The sequence below is a fragment of the Rhineura floridana genome, chromosome 4 (genome assembly GCF_030035675.1).
Source record: "Rhineura floridana isolate rRhiFlo1 chromosome 4, rRhiFlo1.hap2, whole genome shotgun sequence".
NCBI classification, from domain to species: domain Eukaryota; kingdom Metazoa; phylum Chordata; class Lepidosauria; order Squamata; family Rhineuridae; genus Rhineura; species Rhineura floridana.
The window spans coordinates 126,288,923-126,312,392 of NC_084483.1; the positions used below are offsets into that span (position 1 = coordinate 126,288,923).

A 23,470-nucleotide genomic window follows, 5' to 3' on the forward strand; every position below is an offset into this window, starting at 1 on the left:
AAGGACTCTTGGGTAAATACCATCTTGCCCTGGTGACTTTATTCATCGGTAATTTGTCAATTAGCTCTAAAACACCATCCTTTGTCACATTGATTTGATATAGCTTCATAGATATGCTTCCTGAAAACAATACTTCAGATATGGTCTCTCTCCAACATCTCAGATAATGAAGGCCGATGTGGAGAATTAATTTAACTTCTATGCAATTTCCCTGCCATTCTTCAGCATTCCAGTACACATTTGTTGCCTTTGTCATTTACTGCCCCCAGTTGCTCTCAATGTATTTAAGTAAATATTATTATTATTTTTTATTTATTAAATTTATATCCTGCCCTTCCTCCCAGTAGGAACCCAGGGTGGCAAACAAAAGCACTAAAAATACTTTAAAACATCATAAAAACAGACTTTAAAATATATTAAAACAAAAAAATCCTTAAAAGCATATTAAAACAAAACATCTTTAAAAACATTTTTTTAAAAACTTTAAAAACATCTTTTAAAAAAAGGTTTATAAACATCTTAAAAAGCAATGCCTACACAGATGCAGACTGGAATAAGGTCTCTGCTTGCAGGGCTGGCCCCAGACATGCCGGGTCCCTTGGGCACAAGCCTGTCTCGGGCCTTGGTGCTCCCCTTCCGCGATTCGCGGCAGGATTGCTGACGTGGATTGCACGGTGAGAGCTTTTGAGCCCCCGCCATTCCCTTGCTTCAGCTTACCTTTCTTGGCTGTTGTGTGGTTGCGCGCTCAGTGCTCCCCTTAACCAAGATGGCGGATGAGGTTCCCCTAAGGGGCTGAAACCTCTGCCGCCATCTTGGCTCATGACAGGGATGCACACGTGTAGCACACATGTGTGCCATCAGCCAAGATGGCGGCAGAGGCTTCAGCCCCTTAGGTAAACTCAGCTGCCATCTTGGTTAAGGGCAGCGCTGCATGCGCAACCACACAACAGCCGAGAAAGGTAGGTTGAAGCAAGGCAATGGCGGGGGCTCTGAAGAGCTCACCATGTGATCCGGGGCAGCGAACCTTGGCCAGGGCCCCACCTGGTCACCCTTTGGAGCCAGCCCTGTCTGCTTAAAAGGTTTGTGGAAAGAGGAAGATCTTTAGTAGGCACTGAAAAGGTAACTGAGATGGTGCCTGTCTAATATTTAAGGAGAGGGAATTCCAAAGGGTAGCTGCCACTACACTGAAAGTCCGTTTCCTATGTTGTGTGGAACAGACCTCCTGATAAGGAGGCCCTCACCTGCAGAGCGTAGTGATCTGTTGGGCATAGAAGGGGTAAGACATTTTTTCAGATATCCTGGTTGCCAGCTGTATAGGGCTTTGTACATCAAAATCAGAACCTTGAACTTGGCCCAGAAGCTTAATGGGCAGCCAGTGGAATTCTTTCAGCAGCAGGGTGACATGTTGGCAATACCCTGTCCCAGTGACCAGTCATTCCGCTGCATTTTGCACCAACTGCCTCTTCTGGACCAAGGGCAGCCCCACATAGAGTGCATTACAGTAATCCAGCCTGGTGGTTACCAGTGCATGGACAACAGTGGTCAGGCTATCCCAGTCCAGAAACGGCTGCAGGTAAAAGGCACTCCTAGCCACTGAGGTCACCTGGGTCTCTAGTGCACCCCCTGACTATGAACCTGATCTTTCAGAGAGAGTACGATCCCATCCAAAGCAGGCAGCTGACCAATTATCTGAATTTGGGAACCACCAACCCACAGCATCTCTGTCTCGCTAGGATTCAGACCCAGTTTATTGACCCTCATCCATCCCACCACCGAGTCCAGGCAGTGGTCCAGGGCTTGCACGGCCTCTCCCAATGTTACAGAGAAATAGAGCTGGGTATTGTCAGAGGACTGCTGACACCTCACCCCAAATCTCCTGATGACAGTTCCCAAGGGCTTCATATAGATGTTAAACAGCATGGGGAACAAGATGGTACTCTGCGGCACCCCACAGCACAACTGCCAGGGGCCCGAAATATAATCACCCAATGCTATTCTCTGAAAACGACCCTGGAGATAGGATTGGAACCACTGTAAAACAGTGCCTCCAATACCCATCTCACCAAGTCGGCCCAGGAGAATACCATGGTCAATAGTATCAAAAGCTGCCAAGAGATCAAGTAAGAATGACAGGGTCACACTCCCCCTGTTCTTCTCTAATAAAGGTCATCCATCAGGGCAACCAAGTCTGATTCAGTCCCATAACCAGGCCTGAACCCAGACTGGAATGGGTGAAGATAATCTATTTCATTCAAGAGTACTTGCAATTGCTGTGCCACAGTCCTCTCAATCACCTTCCCTAAGAAGGGGGTATTTCCGACCGGGCGGTAGTTGTTGCAAGCCAATGGGTCCAGGGTGGGCTTTTTCAGGAGTCATCGGATTACCACCTCTTTCAGGTGGCTGGAACCACTCCCTCCCACAACGACCAATTGATACGTTGACCACACCCTGGATCCACTCAGTCAAACTCCCTCAGCAAGCTTTAATAAGCCAAGAAGGGCAAGAGGACACATTGCTGGCAGCATCATTGCAAGCACCTAGACCATATCATCAGGTTGCTTCAACTGAAACCGATCATAAGAAGTTGCAGCAGATGTTGCACTGGACACCTCTCTGGGGACTACAGTCAATGTGGATGGGGCATCAAGATTGCTACGGAGGTGAGCAACTTTATCCTCAAAATGCCTGTCAGCTCTTCACTGAGACAGCAGTGTCGGTGGGGGTGCAGGCAGGGCTGGAGATTCCTTGGTAATTGCCAGGCCGTAAGTCCTCAGCCGGCAGCTTGGCTATAAATCTGCCAGGCTAGCAAGGAGGAAGCAAGATAAGGGCAGAGGCCGTTCAAAGCTTACGTGCCAAGCCAGAAATCCAGAAGAGACGTCAGTGAAGGTCCGGGTCTAGTTTGCCGAGAGATCAGTCCAAGTCAAGGTTCAGGGGATAGGAAGACACACAGTGGTCACGCCTGACGTTGTAGTCAGCAACGAGCTGAAGCCAAGGTTTGACTTTTAAGGAGCAGGTTTGTCAGCAGGTGTGAGCCATCAGCGTTTTGGCCTTAAGTGGACAGGCCTGCCCCTCTTCTGCCTGACCTTCTGTTGTCTACGTTCTGCAGGTGAGGGGGGAGTATCCTGTTCACTGGCTGCATCTGGCTGAAGGGCTTCAGCTGTGTCTGGGGTGCTCTGCAGCTGAGGGGGAGAAGGAGCTGGGTTCTCAGGAGTTTCCTCCATTTCTCCTTCTGAGTCTGGTGCTTCTGGGTCTGCTGCTGTTACTCCCGAGTCATCCTCGTCTGATGAGTCCTCTGATGGGGCCATGACACTATCCCCCTCCCCACGACCAACCCGCCGCCTCCCACCTGGGCCCGACTTATCCGGGTAGTGCTGGTGGAATCGATGGACCAGACGAGGGGCATGCACCTGCGCAGCATCTTCCCATGAGTGTTCCTCTGGGCCGTACCCCTGCAAGTCTATGAGATACTGGAGGCGGCCACGATGCCTCCGGGAGTCCAGGATCTGTGCCACTTCGAATTCCTCTTCCCCATTGACTTGTATCGGCGGCGGGGGGCGCGGCTTACTACTCAAGGGGTGAGGTGGGAGAGCGGGAGTCAGCAGTGATCTATGGAAGACAGGGTGAATGCGGAAGGATGCAGGGAGTTGGAGCTGGAACGCCACCGGGTTAATCTGCTGGGTGATACGGAAGGGACCTACGTTCCGAGCCTCCAGCTTTTGAGACGGACGTTGCGAATGCAGGAACTTGGTCGAGAGCCATAGCCGGTCCCCTACCTTCAGCGGCGGGCCTGGTTGCCGATGGCGGTCCGCAAAGCGCTTATACGAGCCCTTTGCCTGCTCCAGCTGTTCCTTCAGGACTGCCTGCAGGGCCTGCAACTCCTGCAGCATGACATCCGCAGCGGGGACCAGCGAAGGGGGTCGCACTGAGGGGAAGAACCGGGGGTGGTAGCCGTAGGAGGCACAGAACGGGGTCTGGCGTGTGGAGGCATGAACAGAATTATTATATGTGAACTCAGCCAGAGGTAACAGATCCACCCAATTGTCCTGTTGGAAACAGGTGTAACACCGCAGGTATTGTTCTACGGTGGCATTGGTGCATTCAGTTTGTCCATCTGATTGAGGGTGGTGGGTGGAGGACAAGTGGATCTGGACGTTCAGGGCCCAAAACAGTGCCTGCCAGAACCGGGCAGTGAACTGGGCTCCTCGGTCAGATATCAGGTGGTCGGGGAGGCCATGCAAACGGAAAACCTGGGTCAAAAACAGTTGAGCAGTTTCTGGGGCAGAGGGTAGTCTGGCACAGGGGAGGAAATGGGCCATCTTGGTGAACAGGTCTACAACCACGAGGATGGTGGTCATTCCCCTGGAGGCCGGTAAGTCCGTGATAAAATCCAGGGAGACCGAGCGCCAGGGCCCTGGGGGGGGGTAGGCAGCGGGAGCAGGAGCCCAGATGGCTTTCCGGGGTGTCTCTTGGCTCGCTGGCAGGTATCACAGGCAGCTACATAGTCCTTGACATCCACTTGGACCCGGGGCCACCAGAAATCCCGTATGACCAGGTGGAGGGTTTTATAGGTTCCAAAATGACCTGCAGTCTGGCTGTCATGGCAGAGTTGGAGCACCTCTCCCCGCAGAGCTCCCGGGGGAACGTAAAAACGGTTCCGGTGGTACAAGAGGCCATTTTGCAAGGAAAATGGGCTGTCCAGGGTGGGCGTTCCTGACTGGAGCTCTCGCTGCTGTGCCAGGGCATATGGGTCCTTTAGCTGCTTTTCCTGCACCCGGTCCAGTAGGGGTTGTGGCTGGTGGGTAGCTGCAAAGTTCTCTGGGCGGAGGATTGGGTGAAGGGGGCGATCGAACTGCTTGGCTCGGTATTCCGGCTTGCAAGAGAGTGCATCTGCTTGTGTGTTTCGGCGGCCGGGGAGGTAGGTGACCGTGAACTGGAACCAGGAGAAAAACAGGGACCACCGGATCTGGCGGTGGTTAAGCCGTCGGGCGCTTTGCAGGTGCTCCAGGTTTCGATGGTCCGTTCGTACCTGTACCGGATGGTGTGCCCCTTCCAAGAGATGACGCCAGGTCTCAAAGGCTACTTTTAAGGCCAGTAACTCCTTCTCCCAAATGGTGTAGTTCTGTTCCGAAGAATTGAGTTTCCAGGAGTGGAACGCACAGGGGAGCAGGGACTGCTTGTTCCCCACCGGCTGTAGTAGGACCGCTGCCACTGCCTTATTGGATGCATCGGCCTCTACTATGTAAGGTCTGGTGGGGTCAGGTTGCTGGAGGATGGGTTCAGACGTAAAGGCTTGTTGGAGGCGCTGGAATGCCTGTCGAGCGGCCTCCGTCCAAGCAAACTTCTCTTTGCCTTGAAGCAGGTCCGATATGGGTGTTGTTAGTTTGGAGAAGTGGGAGATGAACCGGTGGTAATAGTTGGCGAAGCCCAAGAAGTGCTGCACATCTTTGTGGCTTCGAGGAGCTGCCCATTGGAGGATGGTCTCAATTTTGGCTGGGTCCATCTGGATACCCGAGGGAGAGATCCGATGGCCTAGGAAATCCATGGTAGTGAGGTCAAATGCACATTTTTCTAGCTTGGTGAAGAGGCGGTTCTCCCGCAGGCACTGCAGCACCACTTGAACGTGCTCCTTATGTTCTGAGGGGTTCCGTGAGTAGATCAGCCTTGCCCTCATCTTCTATAGTAGTTCCCTACCTCCCCATGGCTATACCTCCTTCTCCCTCCTGATCACGAATTGGGATGTCATCACCAATGACTCCTTGTAAACACCTGAAATGGACCCAACAAAAGGCCACCAACAAAACCTACCTGAACCAGTTATCCCAGTAAGCCTGTGAGAGAATTGAGGGAACAGTGAGACCCACTCAATATCTTTCACACAGGGCACATCTACTCAGCCCCCGTCTCACACCCAGGGAGGGCCAGCATTCTGCCATTTGCAGACTCTCTCTCTGAAGGCATCTGACAACTTTCTCCTGTCATGCAGTTCACTGCACAGTCTCTCACCCTATACAGGAACTACATATGAGCCATATGCCCTCCTCTAGATTGGTCTAAAAAAATGGAAGGGGGTAGCGTCCTTGCCCTTGGGACTCCCCAAGGGGTGACCCCCTTCAGTGGCAACCCCACCGGCGGCAGACCCGCCACCCAAGGGCAGCCGGGCTTTAATGCCCCCTTACCCAGCCATGAACTGATGCACGACTCTCTCTGGAGTCAGGGTCAAGCAGGGGGTCCCAGTCCTTGCAGCACTTACCAGGGATTTCAGCTGTCTCAGGAGACAGCAACCCAGAGGACCAAACGAGCAAGCACCCAAATGCTCAGGTACTCACCCACCTTAGGCAGCACAGACCATCACATGGACCTTGCCTTAACTTCTTTTAAACTAATGTCTTAATTAGGGGGGGGATTAAATATGATTGTGTCGGAATTCATAGACAAATTTCAATAAAATTTGATAGTATTGGTTCTCACTCTTCTCAAGCTTAATAATTACACCTCTAACCAGATCATATGCACAACTCAATATTAAGTCAAGGATCACGTCTCCTCTTCCTGGTTCTATGACTAATTATTCTAAGTTACAATAATTTATCATATTTAGAAAGCTTGTCTCTTTGACATTAACTGAATGGATATTTACTTAGTCATAGAATAGAATCATAGAGTAGAGTTGGAAGGGACCTATAAGGCCATCAAGTCCAACCCTCTGCTCAATGCAGAAATCCAACTATACTGAGGATAAGTGAAATTACCCATTATCACATCTACAGTTTGGGCTCTTTCTTAACTTCTTCCTCCATATCAAGATCACCATCAGAGATGTGATCAGCAGGCCTACAATATGTCCCCAGGAGTATACTACTTTTTAGTCTAGTATTTCTGCTCACAGTGGCTTTGCAATTCGATTTGTTCTTCTTAAGATCCCTAGAAAGACCCTCCCAGAGGCTCCAGTTACATTTTGCATAAGGATGGGGGAGAAATGCATTTGTTTGTGTTTTTAAGAGAAACTACCTCATTCACACTTCCTGAACCAACAAGTGAACTGAAACACAGCCATCCTTCAAAATTCACACTTATCCAAATTTTGCAATGCAGTTCTTCACCCAAACTATGCTTACAAAAATGCATCTATTAGGTTCATGAAAACAGCTTACAAAATGCATTATATAGGGAGCATTGCAGTCAAAACTGCATACAAATTGCTATGGAAATGTGGAGAACTGAATTTAAGATTGAAAAAAATGAGGAACTGAGATAGCGAAAATTATTAGATTCATCCACCCCTAATTCTACACCCCACAATTCATACTGGGAGTGCCTTAGTCTTGAATGAACCTATTGCTATTGATAAATTTCAGTCAGAGATTCATTTTCTGGCATGACATTTAACTGATATATAAAACATATCAGAATTGGGGAATATGTGATAAACATTTGTGGTAAACATTTGCACTGTTGGTATTGTTATAAAATGACTGGTCTTCATTTGAAAATGAAGAGATGCAATACTCATACCACAGGTATTCAAATGCAGGAAATAGCACATCATTATGAAGGATCATAATGTTTCAAACTTACTGCAAAGCAGAGCTGCCAGATATGATACCCGACGTGTCCAAGATCATCTTCCATTCCTTTCTTGAATGCATCTCCCCTGTTGACAGAGTCACTAATAAGTTTAACTGTACAATTCCTTGCTCTTGGCTTTCTGTAGAACTGCTTGAAAGAGGAGAAAGATCTATTTGCTTCCACTGTAGTCACAGGGGTGCTGATGATAATGTAGACTCCCACCCAGCAGTGCCTAAATGATGAATATTGTTCTAGAATAACATCTATGCAAATTTTTTAAAAGTAAGCCTCATTTTATGGCAAAGCATCAATGTCAGATGTGTAATCTGGATTCAAGTGTACATTGCCTTGCACTTCAGTCGGAGGAGAGTGCATTAACATTCACGTTGGGAATGGTTTAATGATGAGTGATTGATGCATTGCCAGCTCATAAATCTGATCAGTATCAATTCATTAGCAACAAGTTAAACTATATGCATTATTTGATAAACGCACCCACATACACATGATAAACAACACTCAAGAGGGAGTCCATTTTATTAAAACATAAAATATTAATTCTGAAAATCAACTGTAAAAATTGAGATGTTGACTAAATAATATATTCTTGTCCTTATTTAGAAATTAATATTGAATGAAGCAGTCATTTTGCAAATGACTGACACATGGTCAAATGGTTATAGGTATTAGTTTCCCAAAGGCCATATATATTTCAGTTGACCAAGATGGAATGATGGCCTCATTCACTAACCCAAACAAAAGATGTTAACAAGAGCCATAATGAATCCCTATTAGAATCCACCTATAGCAAGTGTACTCGTGGAGGATTGTATTACTACAGTGGACCTCATATAGCTCTCACCAGCTTCCTTCCAAAAGCCTGTTGTCTCTGGGCCATGGCATCTGCATGGACATACCTAAATAAAACTGCATATCATAAAGTTGTTTCTCCAGATCCCAACACAAAGCAGAAATATACATGGAAGACTAGATGAAGGGCTATCTGTGGTCCCCTACAATTGTGTGGCCAACCAAAGGTTAACCACCCTCACGTACCTAGTCAAGAGCAACATATCAGTAGTTTTTACCTTTCACTGCATGTGTGTCAAGACAAAAAATAAGTAAATAAACCTTTACTTCAATATGTAGATATAGAGAGAGAGAGCGCGCGAGCGTGCAAGATAGCACATTGAACTCTTTTCTTTCACAATGTAGCAGAATATCATCTAGATTCTGTCTGGCCCTTCATCCCTGTTTTTCACTGCCTATTTCTTTTCTATATCCCATCCCGTCATTAATGTGCAAAAATACTCTCTGTTGTCTCTGGTGGTTTTTATTTGAGGCTCACACAGTCAACATCCTTCTGATCAAACCCCTAATCCTTTTAGTGGTTTCTTGAAGCTCTCGCTCCAGCTTGGCTCTAGCGTTTTATAGCATGAGCTCCAGGTTCTAGGTTATAATCTGTGGCTTCCAGGGGGAGAGTGATTCATGTGCACATTGTTAAATGGAGATAAGTACAAGGCTAGGCACAAAATGATCCTGCTGCAAAGCCTAAGGCCTGTGGAGAGAGTGCGAAGAAGAAGAAGAAGAAGAAGAAGAAGAAGAAGACAGTAACACAAATGCTGGGGCTAGGCAACTTCTTCCATGCCCAGAATGGGTTTGGGGAAGACTCTTTAGGCCTCGGGTATTCAGTTAAAAGCAATTCTCTTTTATTTCTGACAGGTTTGGTCTTGTAGAGCCATTAAACCTAGCTCAAGTAAAACAATTTGTGAAAGAGCCTCTGACTCAGGCAGTTTCCACCTCTTTTTCTCACATCAGTTAAACTTGTAAAAACTTGCTAGCTTTTTTGTTTTCTTTTTGTTCAAAAAAGCTACTTAATACTGAATCAGATAACTGCAACTTTTTTTTCCATTTCAAGGTGAATTAAGCATTCTTCCCAGAAGAAGAATCAGCAAGAAATTTTGCAATGAGAATTTGATTATAAACGCAGTCGTAGTACCGTGGTCACATACAAAGAAGGCAGCAACCTTTAGACATTGTGTAGAAGAGGGAATTTCATCAGGTGTAGCTTTTGGGGCAAGTGAAACCCGCTGAAATCCTCTCTTCTGCAGAACAATTAAAGGCGCAGAAACCCTACTGCATTTGCCCACTATAAATCATTTACTTGGTAGACCCATTGAACTTAGTAGGACTTATTTCCAAGTAAACATGCATAGGATTGCACCGTTAGTGGTGGACAGAGCCATCCAGATCCACAGTCCGCCATGCTGGAGGGGATGAGGCAGAGGCCTGCTTCTGACCAGCCCTGCCCAGATCCACCAGCCTCTGCTGTGAGGAATCTCCATCATTAGCAGAATACCCCATCAGAGGGAAGCACCCCAATGTGCCTTCCCCTTTGATCAGGCAGAAGCTACCACCAGCAGTAGCCAGCAGAAACCTCCCCCAAAACGGGACATTTCAGGGGCAGGGAGGAGAAGGGCTGGTCTGGCACAGGTTCTACTCTGGGAGTTGATTTAGCAAGGAGGCTACTGAAGGCTGCCTAGGAGAAGGCATATTTGTTTGTTTTTATTTGTGCTATATAGTTCTGTTTGGTTTTTCTCCCTTTTTTTTTTTGGAAATTTGATTGCATGACATATTTTACTGTTTTTATGTAAACCTCTTTAAGAGAGTTTTATTATATTAAATGGCATAATTTTTAAAATAAACAAATTAATAAATAGATAGAATTAAGATGCTCTGAGGCACTTAGAAAGGATGCAGGTGCCACACGTCCTGCCTCACAGTTGTTCAGGCCCCATTGCCCACCCTTTTGTCTTGGCTCCTCTAGCAAAGAAGACTCCGAGCAAAGCAGAACTTGCAGAAGGGTAGGTGAAGGATATAGCAGTTGCATGGTTTAGGGTTTCATAGCTTTTAAAGGTAGGCATGGTCTTGGGTGAAGATCTGCAGCCCAGTCTTTAACAAAACATCCTCAGTAAAGATCATTTATGCTTAGCGTTGGCCCTGCCATTAGGCAGAGTGGAGCAGCTGCCTCAGGCAGTAGATGCTGCGGGGTGGCTAGTTATTGGAAGACACAGTTCTTTGTTCCGCATGATCTATCATCTATATTGAAGTAAGATTTAACTACCAGTTCTGTAAGCTTCTATCCAGTAGGAGGGCACCAACTTGTCCTTTGCTACAGGGACCAAGATGTCTTTGCACCAGCCTTGAGTGTCCTTCTAGAAATGCCCTAGCCTTTTTTCAGGAGGTGGGTCACCCATCCTTTATCGGCTAGTGCCTTCATCCATTAATCAAAGGCAGCTACATTTAGTATATCTTAGAACAGACTTGCTTAAGGGTTAGGGAGACCGAGATGAAAATGGACAAATTATAAATTCACTCCTTCAGACCTGCATTCTCAAAACAATCTTCAACGTCAACCACTCTACTCCTTTTCTCTTGGGTGTATTTTGTTGAGTGAACTATGTGACTAGTTCCTGTAAGCACTGCAGAAACACATTATCATCAGTACTGCCACCATCACCACCAGATGGGAAAGTAATAATGTGACAGTGTTTCTCTGTGAAGAGTGGAGTGCTTTGCTCCATGTGTTCAGTGCATTTGCAGTTCCTTCTGGAACAGAAGGGAACATAGCAGACATAGGTAGTACCAGAGGGGGAGGTGAAGGGACGTCCTCCAGACAAGTAATTCATCCCTCCATCTCCATTGCTGAACCCCTGTAATTACTTGAAGGAAAGGTCCTTTTCATATACTGAGAGCACTATTCTTTATATAGCTGGTTTTTTGTTGTTGTTCGATCTGAGGGTTTTGAACCACATTATGACCTCATATTTGTTTCATCCTTTTAGTTTAGCAGCGATATGGCTTTTATTCCCCCATCATTGTTGTTGGTTTGTGCTAGTTAAGGAATCAATGCCCAGGTTCACCAGTGTCAACAAGGGCACATTCTAATTACTGTGTGTTCCACATTATAGGTTTGTCCCCCTTCAGCTGGCCATGATTTAGGCAACAGCTGCTGGGAATGGGGTAAGCTGCCACTTGTCCCTCTCATGAACTGTATTCCTTGTAAATGAGAACAATAATGCCCTGTTGTCCAAAGCATAATCACATCTTGTTTTCTTGTACTGCTTTGCTCCCTGGGTTACACAACATGAAGTGCGATCTTACAAATGCTGACTCAGAAAAGGAGTCCCACTGAGTTCAATGGTGCTTATTCCAAGTGATCATCCTTAAGATTGTAAACCCTAGTATTCTAGGGCTCTTCCAGACTGTCACTATTTTTGAATGAAATTCATTCACATATAGGCAAATTTAGCTAGTGCAATTAGAGTTGATTGGGAGGTTTTGCGCAACAAACTCTCTTCCCCGAAAAGACTGAAAGTGACAGAAGGATGCACTGGAAAGTGTGGGACAGCACATGCTTTGATGCAACATAGTCTAGCCTCCCTGTTTGCAGACAGGCAGCAGCTCTACAGGGTTTCAGACAAGAGTCTCTCCCAGCCCTACTTGGAGATGCCAGAGATTGAACCTGGGACTTTCTGCATGAAAATTAGATGCTCTACCACTGAGCTATGACCCGCTGCCCTCCCATCTGATCTTAAAGTTTGGGTAAGATAATATGGGGAGAGGAACTCCTATAGGGAATTGGGTCCTGAGCCATTCAGGGGTTTCTGTGTCAAAGCTAACACCTTGAATTGGGATTGGTGATGAGCAGGCAACCAGTGTAGGACTTCAAGGACAGTTGTAACATGGTCCCATGCAGAAAAACCCAACAACACTTTGGCTTCTGTGTTTCGCAGCAGCGGCAGTCTCCAAACCATCTTCAAGAGTAGAGTACACCCACATAGAGTGAATTACAATAGCCCTTAATAATGCCTGAAACTGCCTACTAAGCTCATATATCAAGGTGGCACGGCAGCAAAAACTTTTTAAAATGCCCCAACTTTGTAGGTGCTTAGCACAAAACTACCTGAACCTATTATTAAATGACATTTGGCAGGCTTCATCTTCTTAGAAGGAGCTGCCATCTCTGAAACATTTTTATGATTTATTTCCAAGCCCTAAACACAATGCAGTAATCCAAAGAAGATGTTGCCAGAGAGTGGATAACTGTAGCCAGACTATCTCTGTCCAGGAGAGATGAACCAGCTACAGCTTCATGTCACAGAAACCAGTTGGACCTCTAAAGACCAGGCCAGATCTAATTGCATCCCCAAGCAGTAGATCTGACTTTTAGGTCAAATGCAACTCTGTCCTGAATGGGATGAATATTATCTCCCAGGCCAAATACCCCACCCCCAACAGAATTTCTGTCTTGCTGGATTGATCTTCAGTTAATTGGCTCTCATCCATTACCAGTCCAAGATATCGGTTCAGCACCTCCACAGCTTCACATCACTTTTGGCTGATGTCTGCACATCATGCTGCCACTAAAGGCACAGCTACAATAGCTGGTTAAAAAGTTGGCCGTCTTAGTTTGCACAATCAAAACCAGAGCTAAACAGAGAGTCTGCACTGCCTGTGAATGAAGCCAACTCACCTTTGCTGCTTTAGTCAATTAGCTGTGGGTGAAAGAACAGTCAAGGTCTACTGGATGAGATGCTGGAGCTAGCTATCTGAACAGTGCTGTGAATGCTGGGCAGTGAGCCAGTGAAACTTTGAAATGGTGGCAACTAATTAGCTGCAGGTTACTGCAAGGAAAGGTTATTCAAACCTGGAGTCCCCTACAGCTGGAGACAGATGAAAGCAGATGGGCATTCGAGGTCTACTCTGTCAGCTTCACTTCTGGGCTTACTGTCACTGTGCCAGCCTCTCAACTTGCTTTCCGTCCCCATTTTATAATGTAATTTACAGCATCTTGCTGGGTTGGTTGTAAACACGATGAAGCAAGTGTAACCTGTGTGGCAAAGGCAAGCTGACACAATAGCTCAGAGAGCAGCAAACGTCTCTTTCCATCTTATTTAAGGGGCACCTCCCACGCTAAGTGTTCAAAGTCAGTCATCCATACAGTTGTGACTCTGGATGTGTATAGTTGTTTCTAAATTTCAGCTTCCCCAGTCCCAAACCCTGAAAAATAAAATGAGAAATGCTTCATTAAAAAGTGGTATCTATGATACAGGTGACTGTTTTCACCACCATTGGTTTTGTATGATATTTTGGTCACTTCTAGACAACCTGCTTATTGAGCATTCATGCTGATTTCTTTGCACAAAGTTTGTGTGAAAGTTATATGATCTCCACTGTTTATTGAGCATTCATTCTGATTTGTTTGCAGGGAGGCATGCAACACTGCATAAAGCAATTGTTAGCCCATACTTTCCAGTGTAATTTCCCCATCACTTTACTTATTGCAAAAAATCTAATTTTTTTTGGAAACAGGTTTGTTGCACAAGAGCACCATGTTCAACTTAATTGCACAACCTGAATTTGCCAATGTTCAACTGAATCCCACCTACAAAATAGAGACATTCTGGAAGTGGCCTTCCTGTTCCTCCCATGCTGATTTTGCTATGTTTGCATGATCAGTATGGGGATGAGAACCACTGGTGTCTGGCTTGCAGGTGTCAGGCATGTATTTGGTTTTGATGTACAACATTTAAAAATTTGGAGCCTTCAAGATAGGTTTGGACAATGATCTTAAAGAGTTTCACAAAATTTCTGGTAGTGGAGTCATTGCTGCTTACAAGGAGGAAGAGTGGGAGAGGCAAGGACTCAGAGAGGTCAGTGCTGTGTAAACACCCAAGCAGTGCCAGAACTGCACTCCTGCTTGTGACCTTGTACAGCACCAACCTCCCCACTGTCTTGCCCCTCCCACTCTCCCTCCTGGTAAGCAGCAGTGACTCTGCTGCAAGAAGCACTACGGTCCCACACTGCCATTCACTACTGGGTGCAATGCAATCACATAGGAAGTCCCAGATTCTCATTAACACCAGTTCAGTCTTCCAAGATACCAGAATTTTAAAAAAACACCACAGATCTTAGCTAAGAAAACTTCTGAAAAAATCTCTTCTCTTTCAGCTCTTTAGCATTGCTTCCCCAGATAAAACTGATTTCATTTCCCACCTGTCTGTGAATCTCTAGGTCACTCCAGATGCCTGGATGCAGGAAGAAACAATTTGTACTAATAAACTAAAAGTAAACTCATTCTCCAGGTGCTGATTATTAGGTAGCCACAATGACACCATCCATGCACAAGAGGGAGATAGCAGCAGGCTTGGGGGAACTCCAAGGTTTGCGGAAATATCTCCATCTCCATCTATCTATTGATCTATAAAGGAGGAGAGAGATCCTAAACAGCCCAGTGAGGGCTGAGCATGCTCAGAGAGCACAGAACATTCACTGTGTGTTGGGGTTATGGGATATTGGAATGGAAAACTGCATGAAGGAGAACAGAATGGAAAAGAGCATGGGTGGCTAACTGGAACCCTGAACACAAGCACTATGCATGGCTGTGTTAAGTTGCAGGTCTCTCTTACTGTTTGCTAATTTCCATTGTTCCCCATGAATGGCCAGGTCATTCTAAAGCCTAAAGGCATGATAGGATAGCATGACCTATAGCAAGCACCTGTATATGGGGAAAAGCTGTATGTAGTGTGAAACGTGGTAAGCCACTACAGAGTTCAAATATTGTTTCTCCAGGACAGATGCTGGTTATTGGTTTGTCATAGACTTTGATATAATGGGTACAACTCTGGAGAGTATACCTACATATTTGTAAATCATCATCATCATCATCATCATCATTTTACCAACCCTTCACCATAAAGTCCCAGGGTAGGTTACAGCTACATAAAAATATTAAAATCAGTTAAAAGGGTGGGTCTGTACTCTCACGTGAAATACATCCTTCAGGTATCAAAAGTCAGGATAAAGAGGTGTGAATTCAGTATATGATGAAAGCTATACAATGGATGTGAGGATGTAGGGAGAGGATCTGTGGAAGGGATCCCCCCTCCCAATGTCCAAGGATGGCAGAACTTCCAAGAGAACCCCCCTTGTCAATCTTTAACAACTGAGAAGGTCTGTAGGGAAGTAGTTTCAAATATTTGGGGGCTAAGTCATTTAGGGCTTAATCTCCTTGATGACAAATCTTTTATGCAGTTCACCTCTCCCCTCTTGAAAGTGTGTGGCTGAGATGCAAGCAAAAATAAACCATTGGATTCTGAATCCAAATGATCAGTGAAGTTGTAAGCCATGCTATGAAAACCAAATCCTAACGTTTGGAGGGCAGAAAACATTAAAATCTGAGTTTCTAAACATTGCCATATCTATCCATTTCTTCAGAGCCCACTTTCTTATATTAATTAAATGGATTCACAAGTGCTGGTTTTATTAAAGAGGAATATGAGTGAGCTCATTCTGAGTGCAATATGAAGTGACTTGAATCTTTGCCCAGAATGCTAATGGAAACTTTTTGATATCAGAACAAGTAGATAATAACATTTTATATAATTAATAGTTTTTTTCCTTTTCTCTTTCCTCCTTGCCCTTCTGTACTGGAAGATGTGGTAGAATATTAAATTCAAGGCTGGCTTGAAACATTTGCAGCTTGACTATAGATCCAGTTGCACACATGGAGATTGCTTTATAAGGCTGTGATTGCTTCATTGCCTGCATTAGACAGCATCCAGAATTTCCCATTCTCAGCATACCTACATTTGGGACCTTGTGCTGTGGAATAAAGAAGAAATGAGGTTCCACATGATAAGCTACTACAGAGGAATGGCCAGGATTAAGTCACATTCCCTTGTGGGCAACATTCCAGGGGACACATGCCAAGAGTGGTTTAGGACCAAAGGCAAAGGTCAGCAGGGCAATGGATGTGACTTTTATCTTTGTACAGAAGGCTACATACCAGCCATGCAAAAGTCAGTGGTTCCTATATACAGTAATACCTCCGTTTAACAAATCCTCCAGGAAAGAAGCTCCTTTTAACAAAGTCTTTTTTAGGGGTTTGGGGGATGTGTGTGTCTGTGTGGGGCTGCACACTCTGACACAGTCAGAATGTGTCTCCTTGGCTACCGGATTGTGGCAGCTGCAGGCAGCTCTCTCACACTTGGCTGGAATGGCGCTCCTTGGCAGGTGGCGCAGGTGCCTCCACAGAAGCAGTGCTTCAGGTGCCCGGCAAGCACCGTTTACTACAGACACATCTGCTAGAATATAGGAGAGGATGGCAGAGAGAGAGAGAGAGAGAGAGAGAGAGAGAGCAAGCACAGGGTGATGTTGGTGGCTGCCCCTTGCCTGCCTGCTCAAGTATATGGAGAGGAGAACTGTGCTCAAAGCTTTAGATTGCTATAGCAAGATCTACATGATAAAAGAAAAAAAAGGCAAGGCAGGCACCCCTGGAATGCATTCTGGAAGAAGCCTGCAAGTGGCCTGTATGCAAGGCTTACCTGGCCTGCTGGTTTCATTTCAGACATGCATATTGTTAGTCTTGAATAAAAAGTTTGCTGAAAATTTCTTTTTTGTGGTGTAGGAACCTATTCCTATCTTTCCTATCTATGGTAGGCGGGCAAAGCTGAAGTTACCAGGGGCTGGAGAGCAGAGCTGAGGGGTGAACTGCAAACTGTATAGACCTGTGGAGCAATGAGGAGCGCTTTCCACCCTGTCGGGAATACCACCAGCGGCTTGAGCACTGGCTCTGCCAGGACTACCTGCTCTGCTACCATCCGCTAAGCTACTACGACTACCACCCGCCACACTACTACAACTGTGACGATGAGAGCAAGCCACCCCAGCAGGCACGCCCGCGTACCATCTTGGCCCTGTTTGCACCGTGGCTTATGGCTTCTTCATTCCCATGCTGGCTGCCGACGACAACGAGCCGATGACAGCTGGCCGACCAATGTGTGCATCTACCCGGACTGCTCGCTCCACCCGCAGACACCGCTGGGGAGTCGCTCGGCTAGCCTGAGAGGGACGTACGGTGGCGCCCATCGCCCTGGAAGAGCTGCAAGACTATGAGGCCTGGGAGCTACTGCTGCAGCGTTGGAAGGCCCGCGGACCAGACCAGTTGGTTGGCCTGCCAGTTGCCGTCCCCCCATTTCCACTCTGCCAATGGTGTCGATGGGGTCGGCGTCAGCGTCATGGGCCAGGGGATGCAGACGAAGACCCTCAGCGCCAAGCTGTATTACTCCTGGCCTGAGCCGCAGGCCGTCGCCATCTCAGACTGGTGCACCGCCTCTTGAAATAGTTGTAAGTTCAGGCGAGATGGAAAGCCTTCCTGGATATCTTCTCTTAATTAATGTTATTTGCTATATTAATTTTTTGTAGAATTTATTGCTTTATTGATGTATTGCTTTACTGATGTATTTTTATATTTGTGTTTACTTTTTTGTAAGCCGTTTTGAGGGCCTTTGGCCGAAAGATGGGGTATAAATAAACATTAACATAACATAACATAACATAACATATAACATAACATAACATAACATAACATAACATAACATAACATGGCACGAAAGTTTCTGTGAAAGAAGTAGTGTCCAGGAACACATGCACGTTGTTACCTGAGGTATTACTGTATATGTGCATACACCCTCCATCCAGACAAGCAAGAGACATGATCACAGGTCAAGGACACATTCCAGGCAGGCAAAAGCACTGAAGGAGGGCACAGAGTAGGGCTGGTGAGGGGTGTGGCTTGGGGAGAGGTGTGGTCTGGAGAGGCATGTGGTCTGGGGATAGTCCTGAGGGATGGAGAGAGAGGCCTAACCTAGAGACCTCCTCATACATAGCTGAATATAAATGGCCACCTAACATTTTTGCTCTTCATTTGAATCTGCCTGAGAAACAGAATGCTTGACACTGTTATTCTAGGTAGATTGCACCTTCAAACAACACTTACTGAGTAACTGACAATTTAACTATAGAACTACTTAAGTGCCCAAAGTGGTGTCAAAACTCCCTTCTTATGGGCCTGCACTCCCTGCACTCTTCCCTTTTGCTGTCTGGCTTTGTCCCCTCAGCTTGCTGGCCTCTTTTGCAGCCACTGCCAGCTCTGCTCTGAATTACTCTTGCAAATTCATTGGCTGCATGGCCTGAGACTATTGGCTCAACTGTCCTGATGTCTTACAAGACCTGGACAACAGGGGATTCTGAATCCCAAGATGCATATGCAACTTTGGGCAAAGTGAAAAAGCATTGGAACGTTATACCATTGACCTTCAAATGGGATCATGTTTGTGCAAATTGGTTGAGTGGACTCAAAGTCTTCTGTCAGAGACAGATTGACACTTGCTGCTTATAAGGCAGGAATTTAGATAGGCATTGCCTGCATTAGCTGGGTGTTTCTTATTTTAGCTGAGGCAAGGTTGGTATTGACGTCAAGATAAAACAAAATAGGAAATAACACATAGTAAAGTCTTCTAATCACTCAAAATTCTGATTCTGTATTGGGATAGTCTTGTTGTGGCTTGGCAAGTTATTTGGATAAATGCTAAAGTTTAAATGTGTGAGTTTATAGAATGAAAAACCAGGACTAGTCATATGCTAAACATAGCTGTGCTGTTGCAGGACTTTCCTGATGGTTTACTGAAAAGTCCTTCTTCCTAATTTTATCAGGATTTAGTTGTTCTCATACACTGACATCACTCCAGTAATCATTTCTCAGCCCTTCTAGTGATTTTGACTCTATACCTCACTGCTGGCAGCCTGGTGATGGCACATCCATCATCTTGGGGTAGATTTCAAGCAACCTCTTGAGAATCACTCTTTCCCACAAAAGTCTACTCTGGTTACTTTTCTTCTCATCAGCAGCCTAATTCTGGAGGGAAAAAGAATCATTTTGTTGTTGCTATTGTTAAACAACTGGAAGTCAATAACCCTTGGTGATCTATTGCATATCACCTAGAGATCAACAAGTAGATCCCAGTCTATCTTCTACTCACCACTTCTGTAAACAGTCAGCTGGATTTATCGGCTCCAAGAAGAAGGGAAAATAGAAGGAAGTATATATTTTGTATTTAGCTTAGTTTGCATGTCACAGTAAGGACAAACTTGGTTATAGGTCATAGTTAATGAGGAGAGAGCTTAACCACGAACCTGGGTTTGGACAACTTGTTAGGCCCAACCTTGGCTTAGCTGCTGTGCTGTGCTAAAAGGACTAGGAAGGAGTAAAGTGGCTGTGATCTCCCCCCCAGGAGCCAACATGGTTCATGCTAAGCCATAGTTTGGCTTAGAGTTATGTGCAAATTTATTTATTTATTTATATCCCATCCTTCCTCCCAGTAGGAGCCCAGGGCAGCAGCAGCCTTTATGAAAACCCTGACTCAGTTCCTTAGTCTAAGATGGCAGCACCTGGGCTAGATGGTCCCTTGGTGTGATGTAGTACAGGCGGGCCCCGCTTATATGGCAGGTTCCATTCCGGACTGCCGCCGTAAAGCGGAAATCGCCATAAAGCGAAACCCATTGAAAATAATGGGGTGTGTCGCACGAAAATGACGCGAAAATGTCGCAAAATGTTGCAAAAGTGCAAAAACAGCCTTAAAATGGGGAATTTCCCCTCATTGAAAGCTGCCGCATCAGCGGAACGCCGGAAAATGGAACGCCGGTAAGCGGGGCCCAACTGTGTAATATTGTACCTGATATCTACCCACTTGCCTACATCCTGTAAGTCCACTCTCTTCTTCTACCACAGCAGAGGATAGAGATGAGCTAAAGAGAAAAGACACAGAAAACATGTTTAATGTTACATCTCCAAATGTGCCCTGCAACATTTTGGAGATCAATTATATCTTCTTATCCAACTGAACAATGTTTGTTCTTCAGCTGCCCCAGTTGCTAATTGCATGTGTGTTTTACAAATACTTTAATGGCTTTAGTAAATTAAATTGTTTGTATTGCCTCCGCCACCAAATAAAGCTCTGTCATTTGCAATCTTGAATGCTGTGCTTCCATTTTTAACTGTTGCCCTGAGAAGTGAGACGATGACAGCTTTGGAAGCACCAGGAAAGTTACAAGTTAGATGTTAGACATGTTACATACTAGAATTTTACTAAAGCAAATTATAAGTGAAGCGCATTCTCAGCAGCAAAGAGTTCAAATTCCTTTATGAACGGAAACTTTGTCAGAGAGGAAACTAGAAGACAACCTCATTATTTTAAATCCCACATTATTAAAATCTTGCTTTTAGGAATTGGATTGGGTTGTGTAATAAAACCTTCCAATTTTACACATCATGAGCAGGCAGTTTTGTTGTAAGTTTGAACGTTCTTCCAAGTTTCCTACCTTTTTCTGTTGCACACTCCGCACTTCTCAAACTATACCACCAAATCCTTTTTCAACAGCCAACATAATATCCTGTCCTGTCCTGGGTCTTGTCTCCAATGTGTGGCAATATGAAGTGGGCAAGTTTGCCACCTGCAGCACAAAAGATGTCATCCTGCAATGACCCATCACTCACTGCTATACAGAAGATCACAACCTTCTTACACTCAAACTGGAGGAAGGTTATTTTCTATCACCTGCATATGGGACTTTACTTTTTGAAAGTTACATTCCCTCCAACCACTAGGTAATGCTACCCTGTTTGTTTTCTACTGACTTTTAAAAAAACGTAATACACCACTTAAAATTATTTCCAGCTTTACTAATATAAAAACCACCATGATTCTTTTCACGTCTGTTTGCTACCTAAGAAGAAACCTTTGTGTTTTGCTTAAGGCTGGAAACAGATCTGGCCAACAGGTGGATTATATCTTTTCAAAAATGGCAATGGGAGGGGACACCAGTCACTCTGTTGCCTTTGTCCCATTGATCTTAGGTGCAGCCTGAAACCTGCATAGCACCTAGGAGAGGACAATCCAACACTGTGATATCTCCTCTTACATTCCATTTTAAGACTGTGACTAAAGGCAGACATTGCATTCATCATGTGAAGGGGCATCACGTGATTAAAGGAGATAGGAGGTACTGCTGCTCCTGCTCCAGACATCCATACATTGGTATGTAGGTATCTGCACATTGAAAGCTGCCCAGGTGCATGTGATGATAACATTTACATGATCAGGGGTTCCAAAAGCCTGGAAACCTATGCATGAGCAGCACTCATATTTAGGCTTTTTCCATGCAGACAGTCCGCACCAATGTCGGGATTTCTGAAGATAGGGCCAACAGCATGGCAACTGCATGACGCCCCTGTGATGTTCCTATATATTAGTGTATATATGGTAAGTGCTGGTTGTTTAGAGTATACATGGTAAGTAGTGAAAGAGGAGGGGGAGTGAATGGGCAATAGAATGCTTGATGATTGGCTGAATGTTTAAAATGGCTGACAGTATAAATGAAAGGATGACAGGTAAATCTGGGTGAATGTGAGGTGGTGAATTGTGGAATAGGGGGGAGAAGAGAAAGAGTGGATTGCTTGGTGGGGTTTGAGAGAGTTGTTTGTCAGGAGAGAGTGAAGAAGGAGGGAGGTGGCGTTCGGATTAGTATTGAGTAAAACCATATGCTTATGTGCCTTAAGAAGAAATCCTGTTAATCTTGTTAGTTTTGTTATCTGTAATAAATACTTAATTTGGTTTACCAAAGGCCTGATCCTTGGCTGGGGTTTCACAGACCAGAAGGGAGGGTAAGATAATGACCAAGGCTGAAGGGGAACTGTAACAAATGGTGGCAGCGGTGAAGAGAATAACAATACCATTATTCAGATTCTCTGGGAATACTAGTATTGGGACATTACTGGTGGTTGCCTAGCAGGGGGATCTGTTGAGATCTGTGCTAGAGCGGGGAGAGAAATCATAAGAGAGAGCAGTCCGGACTGGTGGAGTCCCTGGTGGTGCCTAGAGACAGGCAGTAACCACGAGCAGGTAGGAACCTGACAGGGAGAGCCAGGGAAGGACGCCTCACATGTGGTGTCAGTAGCGGTGGGATACGAACAACAGAGAATCCAGATACGAACCAAAGAGAGTCCCAAAGACACGTGGTGACAAAGGAAACTACGTCACAGGTGTTGGCTGTAGCAGTGAGATACGAATACTAGACAATCCCTAATAGTTGTGTGGCAAACAGAAATAACAAAACAAGATTTCTTGTGAGAGTGACTGGCAAAGAGTGTGTGGCAAAGAGTGAGTGAACTCAAACACCATGGCTGAATACATAAAAATGAAAAGAGAGGAGCTGGTGGAGAAGTGCATAACATTCAATTTACCTCACGAGGGTAAAGGGGTAGATGAATTGAGGGTAGCACTTATAGGATTTGCAACTGCCCAGCAAAAACAACCTGTCAGAGAAGAGACCCCAGAAGGATATTTAAGCAATCCTGCTTATATAGAGTACTTGAGAGAGAAGTTGAGGATGGAAGGTGCAGAGAAGGAAAAACAGAGAGAGTTGGAAGCTGAGAGATTGAGGATGGAGGCTGAGGAAAAAGACAAGCAGAGAGAGTTGGAAGCTGAGAGATTGAGGGTGGAGGCTGAGGAAAAAGATAAACAGCGGGAGTTGGAAGCTGAGAGATTGAAGATGGAAGGTGCAGAGAAGGAAAAACAGAGGGAGTTGGAAATTGAGAGAATGAGATTGGGGTTTGAGGAGAGGGAGAAGCAACGAGCATTGGATGCTGAATTACAAGTAGAAAAGGCCTGATTATTTTAGAAAGCTTTTCAGAAATTGCCAGATACAGACAGGGAGGTCTTTTGTGGAACTGGGAGTAAAGTTGATGGATATATTTGGAAAGTGGATGAGTAGTGCCAAAGCTCAGTCAGTGGAAGAGGTGAAAAGCCTCATGATACTGGATCAATTATACCATCAGTTACCACCAGAAATAAGGCTCCTGGTCAAAGACCGTTCCCCTACATCTGTGCAGGAGGCCTCAGAGCTGGCGGATCACTTCACCTCCAATAGAACTGGCTGGGTGGGGAAAACATCAAGAGAGTTTAAACCCAGACCATATAGTGCTGGCAGAAGGGATGTGGTA

General features: G+C 45.4%; 1 long non-coding RNA gene across 1 annotated transcript in view; it reads right to left on the bottom strand.

Annotated features, from left to right (window-relative positions):
* The window catches only part of LOC133384436 (uncharacterized), a 93,396-nt gene that overhangs the window by 18,632 nt on the left and 51,294 nt on the right, over positions 1-23,470 (bottom strand). The window contains exon 3 of the long non-coding RNA XR_009762560.1: positions 7,576-7,651. This is a non-coding gene — a long non-coding RNA (uncharacterized LOC133384436). The remainder of the gene's footprint in view (positions 1-7,575; positions 7,652-23,470) is intronic.